The sequence below is a fragment of the Zonotrichia leucophrys genome, chromosome 1A, assembly GCF_028769735.1.
Source record: "Zonotrichia leucophrys gambelii isolate GWCS_2022_RI chromosome 1A, RI_Zleu_2.0, whole genome shotgun sequence".
NCBI lineage: Eukaryota > Metazoa > Chordata > Aves > Passeriformes > Passerellidae > Zonotrichia > Zonotrichia leucophrys.
In genome coordinates, this window is record NC_088170.1 from 10,066,321 (window position 1) to 10,083,760 (window position 17,440).

At 41.2% G+C, this 17,440-nt stretch overlaps 1 protein-coding gene across 11 annotated transcripts in view; it reads right to left on the reverse strand.

Annotated features, from left to right (window-relative positions):
* The window catches only part of TBXAS1 (thromboxane A synthase 1), a 237,370-nt gene that overhangs the window by 178,390 nt on the left and 41,540 nt on the right, over positions 1–17,440 (reverse strand). The window lies entirely within an intron of this gene.

The window sequence follows — 17,440 nt, forward strand, 5'->3', positions numbered from 1 at the left end:
TTTAAGCTTGTAAATTTATCAAATGTAAGAAAAATACATGAAAAACATTCAAGGAAAGGGAAGAAAATTCATCAAAGTTATTTATTTAATCAGGGAACTAGTCTGTAAGCTTCTAATTGCATAACAGATTAGACTTTTATAAAACCTAAAAGATAAAACCCCAGACACTTCAGCTTTAAGAGGAAGAGAGGAATGAGTCTATGAGAAGTGAGGGGCATGAAAAGGATAAAACTCTGATGGCAGCAACATTTATTGAACAATCTAGTACATTCTCACTCAAAAGATAAATGTACCCTAATATTTACACAAGTACAGCTGCCTGCACAACTTTTAATTTTAAAGCTTGGCATTATATTTTGAATTAAGTGACAAGACATCAAAAAGAACCAGAGGAACATCAGCAATGAAGTAGATCAATAAACAATTCAGAAACCCTTTGAAGACATTCAAATGGCCTCTGAGAGCAAAATGCTCTCTGTATATATTAAACACAACTGCTAAAAGGAAGTTAGCATGCCAAATACATTCCTGTAGGCCAACTCGCAAATACTAACTTCTCTCCACAAAACACCACTCAAAAATAAAAAAAAAAAAAAAAAATAAAAAGGAGAGAAATAGATAAATAAACAAAGTTGTGAAGGATATATAACCAACAGAACTAGTCATCTGTCCAGCCAGGCCAGTACTGGCAGAAAAAGTACTATGCTGTCTACCGTTAAGGGTGATCAATTTGTGTAGCAGACAAGATTACAGAGTTTCCAATTCTGCACCGTGGAGTTCAACATACTGTTGAAATTACCCCAAATTTCTCCCAATACAGAAAGTGCATCATTCCTTCTACATCTAAGTAATACACAACCTAATAATACCTAAAAAGCTATAAACTGGGACACAGAGATGTTATTTAATCTCATTGTTGGGAATTGGGAGCTGCGTTATTTTGCAAGACTGGGAAAACAAAGTATTTTGCTGAGATAATGGAAATCATTCCTGCCAAACAAGAGACAATCGCCATGCATTTTTACCTATTTGCCTCTATTTACTTATTCCCATACCAGATTCCAGTTAACACTGGGATGTATTTTGCTCACAAACTAGTGATAATACACAAAATAAAGGTAGCCTCCCCAGCATTACAATGATGGGTTGTGAAAAAAAATATATTCAAAATATACATGCATCTCTGGGAGCCCAGTCTCACCAAAACATCATCCCAAAGCTGGCTACAGACTTTCAGCTCTCAGCCCTCTCTGGGAAATTCTGCATTATGAATACTGCAGCAGGGTCACTGGAGAGCTGCCATCACACAAGTCTTTCCTCATGTCAGCTCCTCAGAATATTTAAGGTAGAAAATCATTATTGGGTCCCATTCTGACAAAGGAACACACACAAAACAGGTCTTGCAAGTGGGTGAGTGCTGCAGCCAAAGTGATACCATCCCAGAAGGATACAGCCTGTGCTGATTATTACCTCCAGAAAGTGTAGTCAATGAAAGAAAAAACAAAACAAAACAACAAAATTAAATCAGCTGTCCACCCCCAAAAGACAGTCTCCCAGAAAACAGAGGAGAGAAAAATGGGGAAGGTAAACCCCTCTTTTTTGGTCAACACAGGCTGCTAAATTGCCCTTTACTGTTACCAGCAATACCTCTGGTGGAAAAGGAGGGATTTGCTGAACAAAAATACAGTTGGATGTGTAGAATATCAAGCTCAGAGTATGGAATTATTACCACACCTCCAAAAAGAAATACTGAACATCCACAAGTGTGCCTCTAAGAATGAACTGAAATTAATCTTCAAGAGACACTTTAGTCAGTTTGGGATAAGGAAATTTGAGTACTGCTATTTGATTTTCAAGCTCAACAAATCTGTACTTTTTAACCATGAATTTGTAGGGCTATAATAACAGATTCAGGGATAATGAGAACTTCCATCTAACACTTGCTCTCCTTAATCACTTGCATACACTCACAGAGCCTTAATTTTGACATAATTGCACAAGAAAAAGAAAGACATTGCACACACTTGCACCATCTGCCTCCACATGGGCAGATGTTTTCCAGCTGCAAAACCTAAATTATCATAGGACATTATTTCATTGAAATATTTGCTAATACATCAGGAAGAGTGTGCAGAAAAGGCAAGATTAAATGCCCAATATTAAATTTATTTCTCATCTATCTGCTAACAATCATCTTTTAATCCATACTGTTCTGGTCTGTCAAGCAATTTCCTTCATGTCTCTTAAGAGAACTGATAGTCTCAAGAGCTTGGTTGTAATAAGGCTTCAGGTTGTCATAGTGTATTTAAAGTTTTGGAGGTTGCTTTGATTTAAGTTCTAAAAATTAGCAGTGAATCAAAGCCAATTAAATGAAAAAGCCCAGGCAGAAAAAGCAACACTCTTCACCATATTCCAGAGTAGCCCTGCAAGAGACAGATGGTCTGTGCAGCAGGTCAATGACAATATTTCATCACCTCTCTCAGAGTGCAACCTCTTCACACTGGGCGGTGACTTTTCCAAATAAAGAGCAAATGAACAAGAGTCATAAATCCACAGCTTCAGCTCTTCTTTGTTGGCTCAACACCTTTAAACAGAGCGATGGAGGTCAGCAGCAGCAGAGGCCGTTGGCTCCTCATAGCAATATATAACCTTGGGAGAGGAGGTGGGAGCTCCATCCCACGTGAGATGGACAAAGAGACATCCCACCACAAAGAGGAGTCTCCTTGCCAGCAGGATTGTCCACAGCAGATCTGAGGTCTGGCGCGTCCACGAGGCCATACCTGATGTCTGCAGGAACAGCTGGGTCAGAGCTGACAGCTAAGCTCAGCTCATGTCCCAGCCCTGCTGCCTTAACCCCACACAAAGCTGTCCTCTCACTCCCTAGGACCACTGGCACCATACTTTTATTAAGGAGTGGTTTCTTCAAGTGCCTGGTTATCAGACTGACATTGTGGGGCATACAGGAGAAAATGCTACGTCAAGGCCATAGATGTTCTTGTTTCAGCCAGGAAGACAGAAGTCGGCAAAAACAGGTGCATTGCTAGAAACATGGTGTTCAGAAAATAGTAAAGTTTCTTTTTTGTTTTCTCTCCTCAACTAATAACACCTCTTAATTTTGCAAATGGACATCTCAATTAAAAGGACATGAAGTTTCAACCTTATCAGCCTTCCTAAGTGCTATGCAAGATCATATCCTAGTGATGCAACTCCATTTGCAAACAACATGGCTTCAGTTTTCGCATGCATCTCAGCTGTTCCAACACACCAGGAAGAATTGCACAGATGCAGGAAGTAGTTTCATCTTTAAATTGAGAGAAAACAGTCTGCTTAGGAGCCTGAGCATTCTGACTTTTCATTGACATAAAGAAGGTACTAATGGGCCACTGGCCCATTATTTCATAGGGCCAAAAAGGGGTTGCAGTGTTGGAGTGGTTGAAGACCCAAAAAGTTATTTAGCAGCACATCAAGTAGTGGTGTAGGTGCAGGCAAAGCCATACTGCATTCCCTCTAGAGCCTTCCAACCTCAGCTGCCTTTCATGTTTTATTCCATGGATTGTGGTCTACCACAGAACTTGCCTGGTGTCTCTTGCTGTCAGGGAACTGGTTTTAGAGTTCAGCTCTTGTACCACATTCAGCAACAGCACATGCAGAGCCACCCAGTGCCACCAGGAACCAGCTGGCACAAGGTCTGCATGACACCACACCCTGCCAGGACAGCCCTGGGAAAAACAAAATTCCTTCAAGGGGCTCAATGCCTCCCAGTGCTTTAGGGCTAGAAACATCTCCCTTAGGTGGGGAACACCGTCCCATCCCCTTTTTTGAGACCAGCCTGTCAGCATACATGTGGCAGGTACCAAAGCAGTGACAAAGTATCTGGAGCAAACTCCAGGCATTTTCCCCCTTCCAATCTCAAATGAGCTGTGGTGACAGACTGCAGGGACAGCTCACCTCCCTAGAGACAGTTCTGGATAAATGCTCAGACCTCATGATTACACAGCACATGAACTAATTCTATTTATTTATTTTTAAGTTAACACCAAGGAGCCACCATCCATCTAGTGCACTGAAGGTGGCAGAGGTCCTATTGACCAGAGACATACATGATCAGAGCACCAGAGATCATTTCATGGTGCTCAGGGGGCCTTAATTAATGGTCCACAGCCTGACTTTGTTCTGGCATTTCCTAACTTGTGTGGGCTTGACTTCACAACCTCAATAATGTGACTTTAATGCCATTTTCAAGTCCTCACTTAAACAAAAAAAAACCTCATTAAAAATACATCATATTGCATCATTTTGCATCCACAGGGGTCATCAAAAGACCCTAGACTATGGCAGAGACCTTTGCTAAGTGAGCTAATGGAAGGGCTGATGGAAGAGGCAGGTTGTCTTTCACACAAGGGAGCTGTGAGGCACAGCCTGCCAGAGAGAGTCTCAATACTCCCTCGAAGAGAAAAAACAGCAAAATTGAAGAGTTCCCAAACCAAAAGGCTAGGTTTCTTTCTGGGTGCTAACATCTTACTAGTGAGTCCTCATCTGCTCCTCTGGCACTATCTCCACACCCTGCTCTTCCTCATCCATGGACCTGTCACCTGCTCCAGCCAACTGCTGTCAGGAATCTGCTGCCTGGTCAGCCCTCCACACACACACAGGGTGGGACTCTGCTTAGCAAAAACAGAATCAGAAACATGCGCTTAAAATTATATATCAACAGAAAAGATCGCAGCAAACGTGTGCTAACTGTAATTTTTCAAACGCTTACAATTTGCCCAAATTTGCATGAGAAAGGCAAAAAGTACATCCAGTGACAAAAGCCCACCTCCTCTTGGCAAATATTGAAACTCTGCTTTAAAGCTAATATAAAAATCAGAATATCACTTCTTAGGAGTAATAAGATAATGAAAAAAACCTCAATCCTCAAGAGATTCCCAAAATAAAACCAAATATTTTTCTTCTGCATTTGTCTCAGAAATTATGGAGCTCGTTTTAACTGAAAATTTTCAATAATTTTGAAGAGACAGACAGCAGCCCCAGAAAACTTCAATCCTAGCTGCTTGGAGTTTGATAAAGCAATAAGCAATTTAAAATAGAGTTATATAACAGGAGCATCACACAACCTTAATTTGTAGTGCTTGCAGACCCACCTGTAATTAAGTAAAGCCAGACTTAAAATAAAGGAAGTGCTGGCTCTCAGTCTGAGAGCACACATAAAATCTCAGCTCACAGCTAGTTATTTTATGCAGGGTCTAATCCATTATAGCACAGGGGTGACAATGACAACATTATCTGACCCTTAATTACAGGAAAGATGTTATAATGTCTGTACATACCAGACAGCATATGATAAACCTGAAATTAGTAATGCAGACACTGCCTGCTCCCCATGACTTGGAAGCCAGGACTAGTGGGATGCCACAAGGAGATGAGATCTTTATCTTTCTTGCTTTCAGATTTTTATTCCATTTCTCTCATCTTTCCATATAGTGACAACTACAAAAAAACCCCACTAACATGAACTATTAAATTGTACTTCACACAGACAAATTTCATTTTCTAATCTTTAGGGTACAGAGGAAGCACAAGCAGCTCTCCATGTCCTGGCAGGTGGCTGACCCAGGCACATGAAGCAGCATGGAAAGACCCAGTGGATGTGAGACTGCTTCAAGGAGCAAATGACAATCTGCTACATCATAAAACAGCACTGGTACTGGCTGCAAAGCCTCAGAATTGAACAAGAGCAGGTACCATGCATGCATCTAAATCGTGCAAGTCCAGAGCTCTGCTTTGCTGCATGATTTAATACCACTAGAATTAAAGTAAAGGGTGTACAGAGCTCCTTTCATGAAAAGCAAAGCACAGCACTGGAGTCACCAGGGAGAAACATCATTAGTTTCTGAAGGGAAGAAAAAATCTTCCCAACCTCAGGGCTCATGCACACATGAACAGTGAGAGCAAGTGCAGAAGTGGGGTTCAAAGCCTTGTGGCAATACAAAAAATAAACTCAGCCTCCTTTTTTCCTTTGCATCTTATTCAGGACTTCTTGAGTACCTGCGGACTGACAAGAGTTGAGCTCAGAAAAGAGAAGCAATTCCATCCTTTCCATAATGTGAGTTCACCTTATAAAGAGGCACAGTGGACAGAGCAAAGAATATCCATAGCATATTCCCTACCCCAGGACAAGGAGAACACCCTTTAGCAACCACAGGCATGAGACAGGAGGAGCAGTGAAATTATTTCCATCACCTTTCAGTGTGCTTGAGCAGTCTACCACCATCACCAGCCCCAGTAAGCTATCGTGGGCCACTAACAAAGGCAGAAAATCGTTCCTACAAAACAGAAGATAGTTGAATAGATGCCAAACAAAGCCAAAGGAAAAGCAGAATTTCAAACAGACTGGATGAAAGGATTGCAGGAAGCAAACTTCAAGGAGATCCTCTGAACTTGAAAAACTGCCTAAAAAAAGCAGGCTCAAGTGTTACTCCCAAGTGCCATCCAGATTAAAAGCAAAACAAAGGCAATTGGGGTTTCCTGGAGCTCTGAATCACCCATTCAAGCCTAAGGAGACTGAGCAACTGACTACACACAGAAATAGCAACACTGGGTATGCATGAAATGTCAAACCCAGAGCAGAATGGACTGAGAGGTGCTTTACTTCTCTAATCACTGAAAAATGCAGTAATGCTGTGCATTACTTGTAAAACAGCAGGTTGGATGGTTCAGACAGAAATAAACTTTTTAAGCTGACATGCTCCTCTCTCTGGGCTGTTGGCTATTAAAAAACAAAAGTGCTTGTTTCACATTATTTCATCTTTTGACTGCACTTTGAAGTCCATTCTGGCCATTTCTCCATGACAGAGACAAATTCCAATACTTAGGAATAATTCTCTTAACTTCATAAAAAAAACCCTGTTCAAGTCAGATAATTTTCATGTAGAGGCTGACATGGAAATGGCTTTCCTGGAACAGAGTTGATTTGCATTACTCTGTGTCATAGCACATGACAGCATACTCTGCAGCCCACTTGTCTGGATCTTCCATAATCCAGACAGCCACAGTCCCCCCTCTCCGTGAAGCAGTTGTGCACATGACAGGAAGAAACTAATTTTAATGAAGAGTCGTTGCTCTTCTATTGGTCCTGTTCTCTCTCAACCTGTGTATCTGGCAGGCTCCTGGATGCAATTTGTAATCATTGCTCCCTGCTAACAATGAAAAAGTCCATTGCTGTTGGCTGTCCCTTTGACTCGAGGTTTTTTAACATCTGACACAGCGCTGCACGAGTAATGTAGCGCACTAATCCATTAAAGACCCCCTTCCCAGCTCCTCTCAAAGGACCTGCTATTGCACCCCTGTCCCAGCTCACCCTCTCTCCTCCTGTTAAACAGCCTCAAACGCTCCTGGCACATGAAAGCAAAACGCTTCAACGCCTCCACTGCAAATTCACCGAGACAGAGACCATCTTTCCATTACATCGCACACCCTTCATGTGCACAGCAGAGCCCTGATCCTTGACAGGGGTTCCCTGCTCCTGCTGAAACAGAAATGATAAATAAATCATTAGCACCAGGTCCCCTAAAGTGGAGGGAAGTCCTGTGCACTGACACTCGATTACTTTTTAACTACCACAAGGAACTAAAATTCCACAGGGAAGTAAGGATGGTGAGTCATTAGCATGAGCGATTCACCTTCAAAGAGAGGCAAGAGGAGAGCTGAAGCCCAGAGAAACTGGTTTTCTTCACTCTCTCTGCAAGCACCTGGGTGCATAGCAGCGATCTTTTCTAAGGCAGAACAAAGACACTAGATGATGATACACAGGGGTTTTAAAAGAGATTAGAAAGTTTATAAAAAAAATAAAAGGGCTGACAACAAAAAAAATAAAAGGGCTGAGAGCAGACGAGAATGAGAGCAAGATGTGATTCAAATGACAGAAATCCTGGCAGGAAAAAAGAGGCTTGTTGAGGGAAAGGAAAGGGCCTCTTAGGCAGATGAAGTCTCAGAGACGTCACCTACCTACTGGAGAGAGGACACAAGATCTCAACACCACCTTGAGCAAGATATGAGCAAGAGACACTGATACTATGAAATACACAAATGCAACTGCAATAATTAAGGTATTTCTTTTCCTAACTAAAACAATGATTTTTTAAAATTTTTTTTAAGGCTCATTACAGATCTGCATCATTACTTCCAGCTTTACTTTGTCTCCAAGGAGCTAACTGCAAGACATGAAGTTGGAAGCCTGAAGAAAAATACTTTTACTTATCTCTGGGGAGTTGAAGCTTACTGCCTGCTGTAAGAGAGGCTAGATAGGAAGATCCAACGATGGCCAAAAAAAAAAAAAAAAAAAAAAGCAATGGATACAAAACTTTGAATTGGAGGAATATAAAAAAAGACACTTAGGAAAGCATTAGCAAAATCTGCTCAAACCATGTAAAGCACAGTGGTGCACAGGTCTAATACACCATGTGCAGCCTGGAAGAAGGTGACCCTTCCTGGCCACTACCAGAGCTCTGAAGATAATCTTTACTTTTAATGTCTTCCCCCAGTGATAACTGGGGTTGCAATGAAAAGGCTCACAAAAGGGGGTGCAGTCCCATACGGGCACACCACACTGCACAGTGGCTGCTTTATTTACTTTGACACTACACTAGGAATAGCTAACTCAAGCTGAGATACTTTTGAATCCCTTAGGAAACCAAACTTCTATATTTATTTATATATCTGTATATTTACATTCATGTGCATACATACACACACTGTACATCTGTTCATTTTCCCACAGAGCAAAATTAACACTCAACCATTCTTTATGTTTTTTCCACAAGGGTTACTATATACCACTGATGGGTTTTTCACTCTGAACATCCATCTTTAACATTAATCTAGCCCTCATAGGTGCATCTGCATCAGAGGTGTGGATGATACTCTGCTATGCATCATTCACACCATCCCCCTCCAGAACGGGCTGATTTCCTCCTCCTTGGGGAGCTCCCTTACTGAACATTGCTCCAGGAAAGTTTAATATGCAAGGCTGAAGATCTCCCATGCTATGGTCCCACCAGCTCCAGTTAGTTTTGTTCTATTCTATTATTTGGGCTGCCCACTGGAGAACCTAATCCTTCTCAATTCCTGATATTTCCAACCCATGCAAAGGACCAGAGCCCATCCATGGCTACACATTAGCCTAGGATCCTCAAGCTGGACTAAAGGCTCCCTACTGTGGCAACCTCTTTGTCCTCAAGATAAAATAGGAAAAAAAACCACAAATCTTAATGATCCTCAGAAGTGAAAAGGGGAAAATGGAAGCTATGGGAGGAAGGAATTGGGTGGATGACTTAGTGAACTGGTTTAGAAGATGGATTGATTTCTCTTTTTCAGACAAAACTTCCAAAAATAAATTCTTGCTCTTATATGATAGAAAAGGTACAACTCATAACTGAAGAAAAAACAAGGCAGCATCCTGCTGAAGATTAACATTTTCAAAATTAAGTAGCACCACATAAGATACACATAACAAAATGGCTACAGTTATCTGCACCAACAATATTGATATATTGATCTTTAGCACTAGCACAATTCAGAGCATTTGAAAGACAAGCAGCATAATACCAAAATCTAAAGGGGCAAGGGGAAAACAGAGGTAACAATAAACCTGACATCATCCTTATGGGAAAAAATGGAAATATCATTTTGGAATTCCATTAACAAGAAGTTTGAGAAGAAATAACTTAGGAGAACATAATTAAATGCCTTTCAATATTGTCAAACGAACATTTCATTTTGGGTTGAGATGGGTTTAGGGTTAGTTTCTTGACAGGTTTATGGGTATGGATGATAACTACAGCATCTGCTGGGGCTAGTCCAATGTGCCAGAAACACAAGACCACCTAACATCTCACCTGAAAGACATTTCACACACTACACAGAGAACTAACATGACACCAACCTACACAAGCTAAAAGTGGCTCAATGCTTGAACACAAAATGGGACCCCTAATCATGAGTTATTGATCCACAGGACTCTTACTAGGAGGATTTACAGACAGTTTCTTACTTACAAGTAAAAGAAATCATGAGTTCCAGCTACTTAAATCTGACCCCAGATTTTCTGTGCTAAGAAATGTGTCCACAGCCTCTCTGCAGCATCCTGCAACCATACAGCCATGGCCATAGGCATGGCCACAGTGCTTCAGTGCCAGAAATCTGTACCAGCAGCTGTTTGATAGCTGTTGGGCACCAAACATCACCAGCAATGGCCCCACTCACCTGAACAGTCACCAATCCACCCTGGTCATGGCATTTCAAAGGGTACAATTCAGGCAGCGGGTCATCCATTACAGTAGGACATCAGGAGGCAGCTGAGGCAATCAGAGAGCTGACTGCTGCTGGAAAAAGTTGCAGCCTTCCTACAACCCACCAGCCCATACTCCCTCTGGCTGCTTTCTCTATGTTCATCTGATCCCTGCTCAAGCTGGTGCAGCCACTAAACCAGCAAACTGTACACCAACCCACCACCACCAACCTCACCCCCAACCACATCCCTAAGTATCCTGTCTATGCCTTTTAAACTTCTCCACGGATGGTGACTCTTCCTCTTCCCTGGGCAGTTCCAGTGCTTGGCAATGCTTTTGATAAAGAAGTAGTTGCTAATACCCAACCTAAATCACTCCTGGCACAATGTGAGGCCATTTCCTCTTGTCCTAATGCCTGTTCCTTGAGAGAACAGACTGATCCCCACCCCAGCACAACCTCTTCTCAAAAAGGGGCCACCAGGTGCAAGTGAGGAAACAACATGTGAAGCGTTGGGGAAACAACTACTCTACTGCTACACAAAGAACTGTTCAGGAAAGACATGGGAGTAGTGGGTGGAGCTCAAAGGACATTTTGAAAGAGACCTAAAGATGGGGAAGAGAAAAAAAAGCAAGCTTTTAAATGACAGTGCAGCATATTGAACAGAAAGTTGAGAAGTGCCTTGACTGCTGCCTACAAATACTTACACTCGAATGAGCGCTAACAGCAAGCAGCTCCCCATCTTCCAAGACGAAGCCAAAATATTCACAGAGTTGGGTACATGCATTTCAGAAATGAAGTCCTGAATTCAGATGCAATTTCCTGGGGCTGAGGGCATGTAAAGATTAAAACAGTCTACCAGGAAAGCTAACGGACTCACTGCAGCTTTCGGCTTTTGGAAGAATCCTCTCAATTTCTTAAACAAACAACAACAAAAAAGTGTAGAACAAACAAAAAAAAACCACCACACAGCACTTCCCCCTACAAAGTCTAAATGAAAATACAGAGCCAAAACCCAGGAAGTCCAACTAGATGGAAGCACAGCTCATTCTGGTCTATAAATAAACAAGTGATAAATTATTGCTCTAATTGTGGTTTGCTATCGATGGAAGAAGGACTATTTTCCTCCTCTCCCATCAAGGAGGGATTTGTGCTACCAATACAAATCAGGGATAAACTCATGGCACTGTCCCCTTCCACAGCAATACAGTCACACAGCTAAAGACAGCTGCAAAAAGATTTTGGATAGAAATTGCCCACAGATTATCTGCAAAGAGAAATACATTGCCTCTTTGAATGGAAGCCTAAGTAAGGACACCAAGCCAACTAACAATTAGCCAAGCAGTCCCAGACACATTCAGGCTTTTCTGTATTGAAATGTTTATTAGAATCTAGCATTTGTTACCTTGCCCTACCACACTGTTTCATGAAATATACTTCAGGACAAGTAGCATTCTATCAAAAAACAGCACAAAAACCTTTAGGAAGAAAGATAAGTCTCTCTTCCTTCTACCAAATAAAGTGTATTTGGGAAACAAACCATTCCACGAGTCTTTCACTCTCTTAATGAATAAGTAAAAAATAATTATCCATAAAAAAAAAAAGGCAACAATTGGAAATAGTAATTATTTGAAGAGAAAAAGAGGAAACTTCTTCATGCTCCCAGGGAACGATTATTATTAAAGGGCACAGTTACAGAGATGCCAGACCACAATGTAGTCACCCATTTACAAATCCAGCACGTCATCATTAGAGAATACTCTAGATGTACAGAGGAATGAGCATGTGTGGATGTATGAACAGCTGTAAAGAATAATTTCCAACTTACATTAGCTGCCAGCAACCTAAAGCACCTTTTAAGGAAGGGGGAAAAAAGCAGAAAGAGCCTAGCATTTCAAAGTTAGCCACCCAAACACACTCTCCAGTACACAGAGCACTTTCTAAAATACATGTTGATATAGTGAATCTCTAACAAACTTTCCTCTCCAACATAAACTGAGAAACAGCTCATTTGTTTAACCTGCTCATAATACTGGACCTTACAAGGCTTAGTCTCACGTTCAAAACATGAGCACCCAGAGGAGACTACATATATCCTTCAACACCAATGCCTGCACTGGTTTACTACTTCAGGAGACACGGGCAAACAGGATTAATTATTCAATTAGCAGCATGTATTGCACCTGAGACTTGTTACTATGGCCAGGCCATCTTACACCTCCTGAAAATTAAAGTTGAGTTACTACTCTTCTCTCCTGACAGGTCAAAGGCAGAAGAGGAGCTGCTTTTTGATTCTGGAGCAAGTCTGTTTGAACAGAGCTCTATTTTATGGCAGAGTACAGCCCCTTTTTTTCAGGTTTGCCTCTGGTTGCTTGAGCACTGGCACAGGCTTTCAAATGCACCCAGCCTAACACAGCTTTACTTGCTATGGAGCACAGCAGTAAAAGACTGGCCTGTGATGTTAGAAATCAGCCTCTGAAAGGAAAAAAAAAGGAAGAGTTTGATGGCAATATATGGCAATGGGACAAAATTTGGGGACCAGCTTATCTGAATTGCTTGTGGCTCTGCTTAAAAAAAAAAAAAAAAAAGTTTTTTACAGTTATAGCTGTTGGCATCTTGGTCAAAGGGTGTCTGGGCCTAGCTTGCACCTGGTTGGTGAAACATTACAACAGATAAATGGGAGATGACTCAGAGGCCCTATGAAACATCCTCAGAGCAGCCACCCGAGGCTGCTGTGGTTCCTATTGTTCCATTAGCAAGTTGTGGCTGGTGATAAAATAGGTTGCATCTCTCAAATGCTGCAAGTGTGTGGCAGCTTTGCTTTGTTCTTTAGGATAATTTAGTGCTTATGGAAGACGGCATGGCAGCTCAGGAAGCCAAGGAACTCCGGGTATGCAGTAATTACAGCATCCATATTAGCTGCCCCAGCTTTTCCACCTTGCCAGTGAATTGGATGAGGTCTTGTTTCTGTTCAGGCAGCAAAAGAGCAGTTCTGCACACAAATGGTATGCCACAACTCTCAGCTTACAAAGATCTTAAGCAAAACAAACTTTTCTGGATTTAATTAAATAACAACAAGAAATAACCCAGAGGCTGCATATTCCACATCACATTATCCCCACTTATTAGAAACGTATTTCAGTGTTTCTCTCATTATAAAGGAGAAAAATTGTATTGTTTGCATTGCTGCCTGCAGCTACATTTTTAAAACTTGGGTGTCAAACGATAAAGCTCCTAAAGCAACACTCAGCTACCCAAATAAAGAGGCTTTCTCCTAATCAGATATTGAACAGAAATTCTCAAGAAACAGGGGGAAGTGGCCAGCACACAACTTTTTCTAAAGAAAAAAATAAATTATCATGTTAGGCATGTGTATGTGCCCAAATACAGGTACCTGAAGGTAGCAGAGGAAGTAACTTTTGATCACACTGGCCAGAAGAGTTGACAGAAACACCCACATGAAACCTCTGGCTGCTGTGCCAGTAACACAGGGAAGAAACAACAATGCATAGAAGGAAGGGAAAATGTAAGAGAGGAAGCATGAGATGAACAATGAGGGATTTGTCTGCATCTGAGAAAGGGGACAGGGCTTTGGGAGAGCATCCCACCAACTCACAGGCCTGTGGGTCACCCCTGAGAAACGCCGAGTCAGCAGGAAGCAGAACACTGCCTTTCTGCTGAGTGTCTGCAAGGCAACAAGCGAGCTGCTGGGCTTGCCCTACCTGCTCTGTGTACAAAACTTCTTTAGCCCTCAAAAGCTGTAATTTGAAGAGCAGAGACACAATTTTCACACAGCTGAAACTCACAACTGTCTGTACCATGCCACCAAGTGCGTGCCTACACAAACCCCTAATTATCTGCACTGTCATGTGTAATTAGTGAGTCTGAACATGTAGTATTCATCAATATGTGAATGTTAGGCACACTTCATACATTCAATAGCACCCTGTGTTTGTACACAGGCAACTGCCAGTGAGTATAACTATGATCATACGCTGAAAGGGGCAAGCAAAATAAACAAAAGATTTCGTGTCTGTCATTTATGCCAGAACCATACATGAAGAAAAAAAAGGAAATTTCTTTCTAAAATATATAATCAAGTGTTTTCTATGGGTTTTTTCTATCAAATAATTGGACACAGTGTTTCCATGGCCTGCACTGAAGAGAAAAATTGAAGCTCATTATTCAAGCCTGCTGTGATCAATAAAGAGAAACATGAGGACAGTCATGAGCAGCAGTCCTATCACATGATTTTTTAGGTTACTGTAAGTTATTGTGCAATTATCTCAAAAAACAAACATCATGAGAGAAATATAAAGGTGGAAATAGAGGAAGGAAACACATCTCAGCACACCTAAATAGTCTTTCATGTAGTTGAACCTCACATTTGCAAAAATCTGGAACTACTCAAACACAAAACTCAGCATATAAAACCAGGGCTAACTGAACTGAAGCATGAAAAGCTGACTAAATCTACAACAGCCAGATCTCATCCATCTCTTTCTCTTATTCTGGATATCACAAAGATTGAAGTGTTAATAGCTGTCTTATTGACTCATTACCTTACAGCCTTTAAAAATCTGCATAAAAATAGATTTAAAAAAAAATCTCTTATTCAAATCAAGCACATTTGACTGCAGCTACATCAAACAGAGTCCCAGTTTTATCAGAGATATGCTGCTTCATGTCAGTGAGTTGACACAACCGCGCGTCTGCCTCTGCGCTAAACACATGTGCGCGCAGGAGGAGGGGGACAGGAGGGAGGAGAGCACGAGCACGGATGCAAACACGCTGTTATCTGGGTTTTCCCACTTGGGGGAACATTGTTAGCACAGCTCAAACCTATTGAAAAGGGATAGGGACTCGCTCAACCACCCTATTTCAACGAGCTCTAACCTGGGCCATACAGGAAATGTGCTGAAGACCATGGGAGTTCCACCTCTACCTCAATGGGGTTTGCATCTCTCACTCTGCACATAATCTCATTTGATATGGTTGTGTTAACTGGCTGTACTTCTAGAATAAAGAAGTATCACAGAGCATGAGAAGAGCTGACAAAATCTGATTTCTGGAAAGCAGCAATAAGCTTTAGCATCATGAAGGCAATATAAGGGTTTTGCCCTTGGTATAGAGGTGGTAGAGTGACTGAAGATGAAGCATGTGAATAATTTGGGCAACATGAATATTATTTATTGATTAACAAATAAGTGATTTAACCCACTTCTTAAATTTACTGTGACAACACTGATCATGCTCCCAATACCTCCTACTTTATAAATGCTTTAACCAGCTGCAGAAATGGACAATGCCAGCACTCCAGTTTCACCTCTGTGCTCAGCCATATCCCAAAACAATCTGAAGAAGCCCTTTTAGCTCTGGCCTTCTCTGATGGATGAACATTCCTATGCAAGATTTTCAGAGAAGTAATGTCCACAGCACACTGTAGATCTGCATGAAAAAACACATTGTCCAACTTGTCATACTGTATCTTACCAATTAGTTACTTCTTCTGTTTCTGAGTAGAACATTTCTCCCCAACATATGGTATGTACACATTTATCATATTTAAAAATTATATACATGTAGTACATCACCAACAAATTATGTACATTATACAGCATATGCAAAACGGAAATTAAAAAAGGGTGACATAAAGAAGCATTAATCCGTTTTTTAATAATTAGAGATACAAAAGTGGTTTTTTTTGTGCCTGCTAACGGATTATTTTGAACATCCTTTGGGGTGCACGCTCCCCACTTTGGTACCAATCTATAGAAGTGACACAGAAGTCTCAGATAAGTTCCCTTCCCCTCTGCCAGCGAAATTTCAGTCTTTCCACATATATGCAGACCCTGCCCTATTCTTCAGGCACAAAGCTGCTCATGGGTGCTGGGCAATAGAGCAGATGTTTGCTTTCTGCATCTGCTGGCTGTCACATATCACACAACTGCTCCACAGTGCTGGCTTCTGCTCAGTGCTCAGCTTTCATGAGACTGTGCCTGAATTTCCAGCTATAATCAGCAAATTAAAAACCCCCTCCCCTTCAACATGGTATTTATATTCTGCAAACAGAATTAAAAATTAAAGTACTCTCATCTTTGTTTCTATGGACTGAAAAATCACACAACACTTTCTTACATCTTTCATTTACTCTTTTTGTGTCTTGTCTGTTTTCTACCACAGGCATCAGTCTTCCTATCTTTTTTTTTCCTGTTTCCATAGATATGAGAAAGAAATCTACAACTCTGCAAAAGTTTTCACAAAATCCACCCACTATACTGAATATTTTGGCCCTTTTACTTCTTTCCTAACCACATTTCTTACTGATCTCCTAAATAAATTGCCTCAAATTAATGAGGTTTGAGGCATGAAGACAAGGACGTTTTAACTGAGCTTATTTGCACAGAGGAGCCAAATTAACCTAATAAGGTGGAGCCCTAAAGTTTTATGAGTTTATGGAAAGATTTAGGTGCCTGCAGTCACAGGGGATTGGGCTCAGCATCTCAGGAGATTCCCAGACTTAACCCTGACATTTTCTTTCCCATCCATACCTTTGACTTTCTTCCTGCTGTTTATTACTGCATTCTAAGCAATGGAAAGCAGAAAACATGCCTTCATTTATATGTTCACAGCCATACCCATTCCTATATTTCACAAGCTATAAAAAAAGCCATGTCAAATTTAGCCCACCACACTTATTACCATTTCCAGCTGAAGGCAGGGCCTCCACACTTGTCCTCATGCTGCCTGCTTTTCCTGTAAGCCATCCCCTTATTAACATCAATTGCAACTCCAGCCTCAGAGGTGAAATTAATCTCTGTGCAAAGAGCCAGCAGGTATCCTACTTCAGCCCATCAAAACAGGGCTTACATTAAACTCTAAGTAGCATTTAAGTCATGTATTAAGCCTTTGTAGAAGGTGTGCTGCACTTTTTCTGAGTTACATTTCATGCAAGCAACACCAGGAAAATGCATTTCAGCACTTAGGCACTATGCAAATATATATTACAAGGGAAAAAAAGACTTTGACAGATAGGTTAAGGGGCACTATAACAGGAAACACTCATATGGGGTTTTTTTCGATACTGTTTTATTCTAAGAATTTGATCTTTTTTTGATAAAGTTATAAGGGATGTGAGCTGATAACCTGTGAT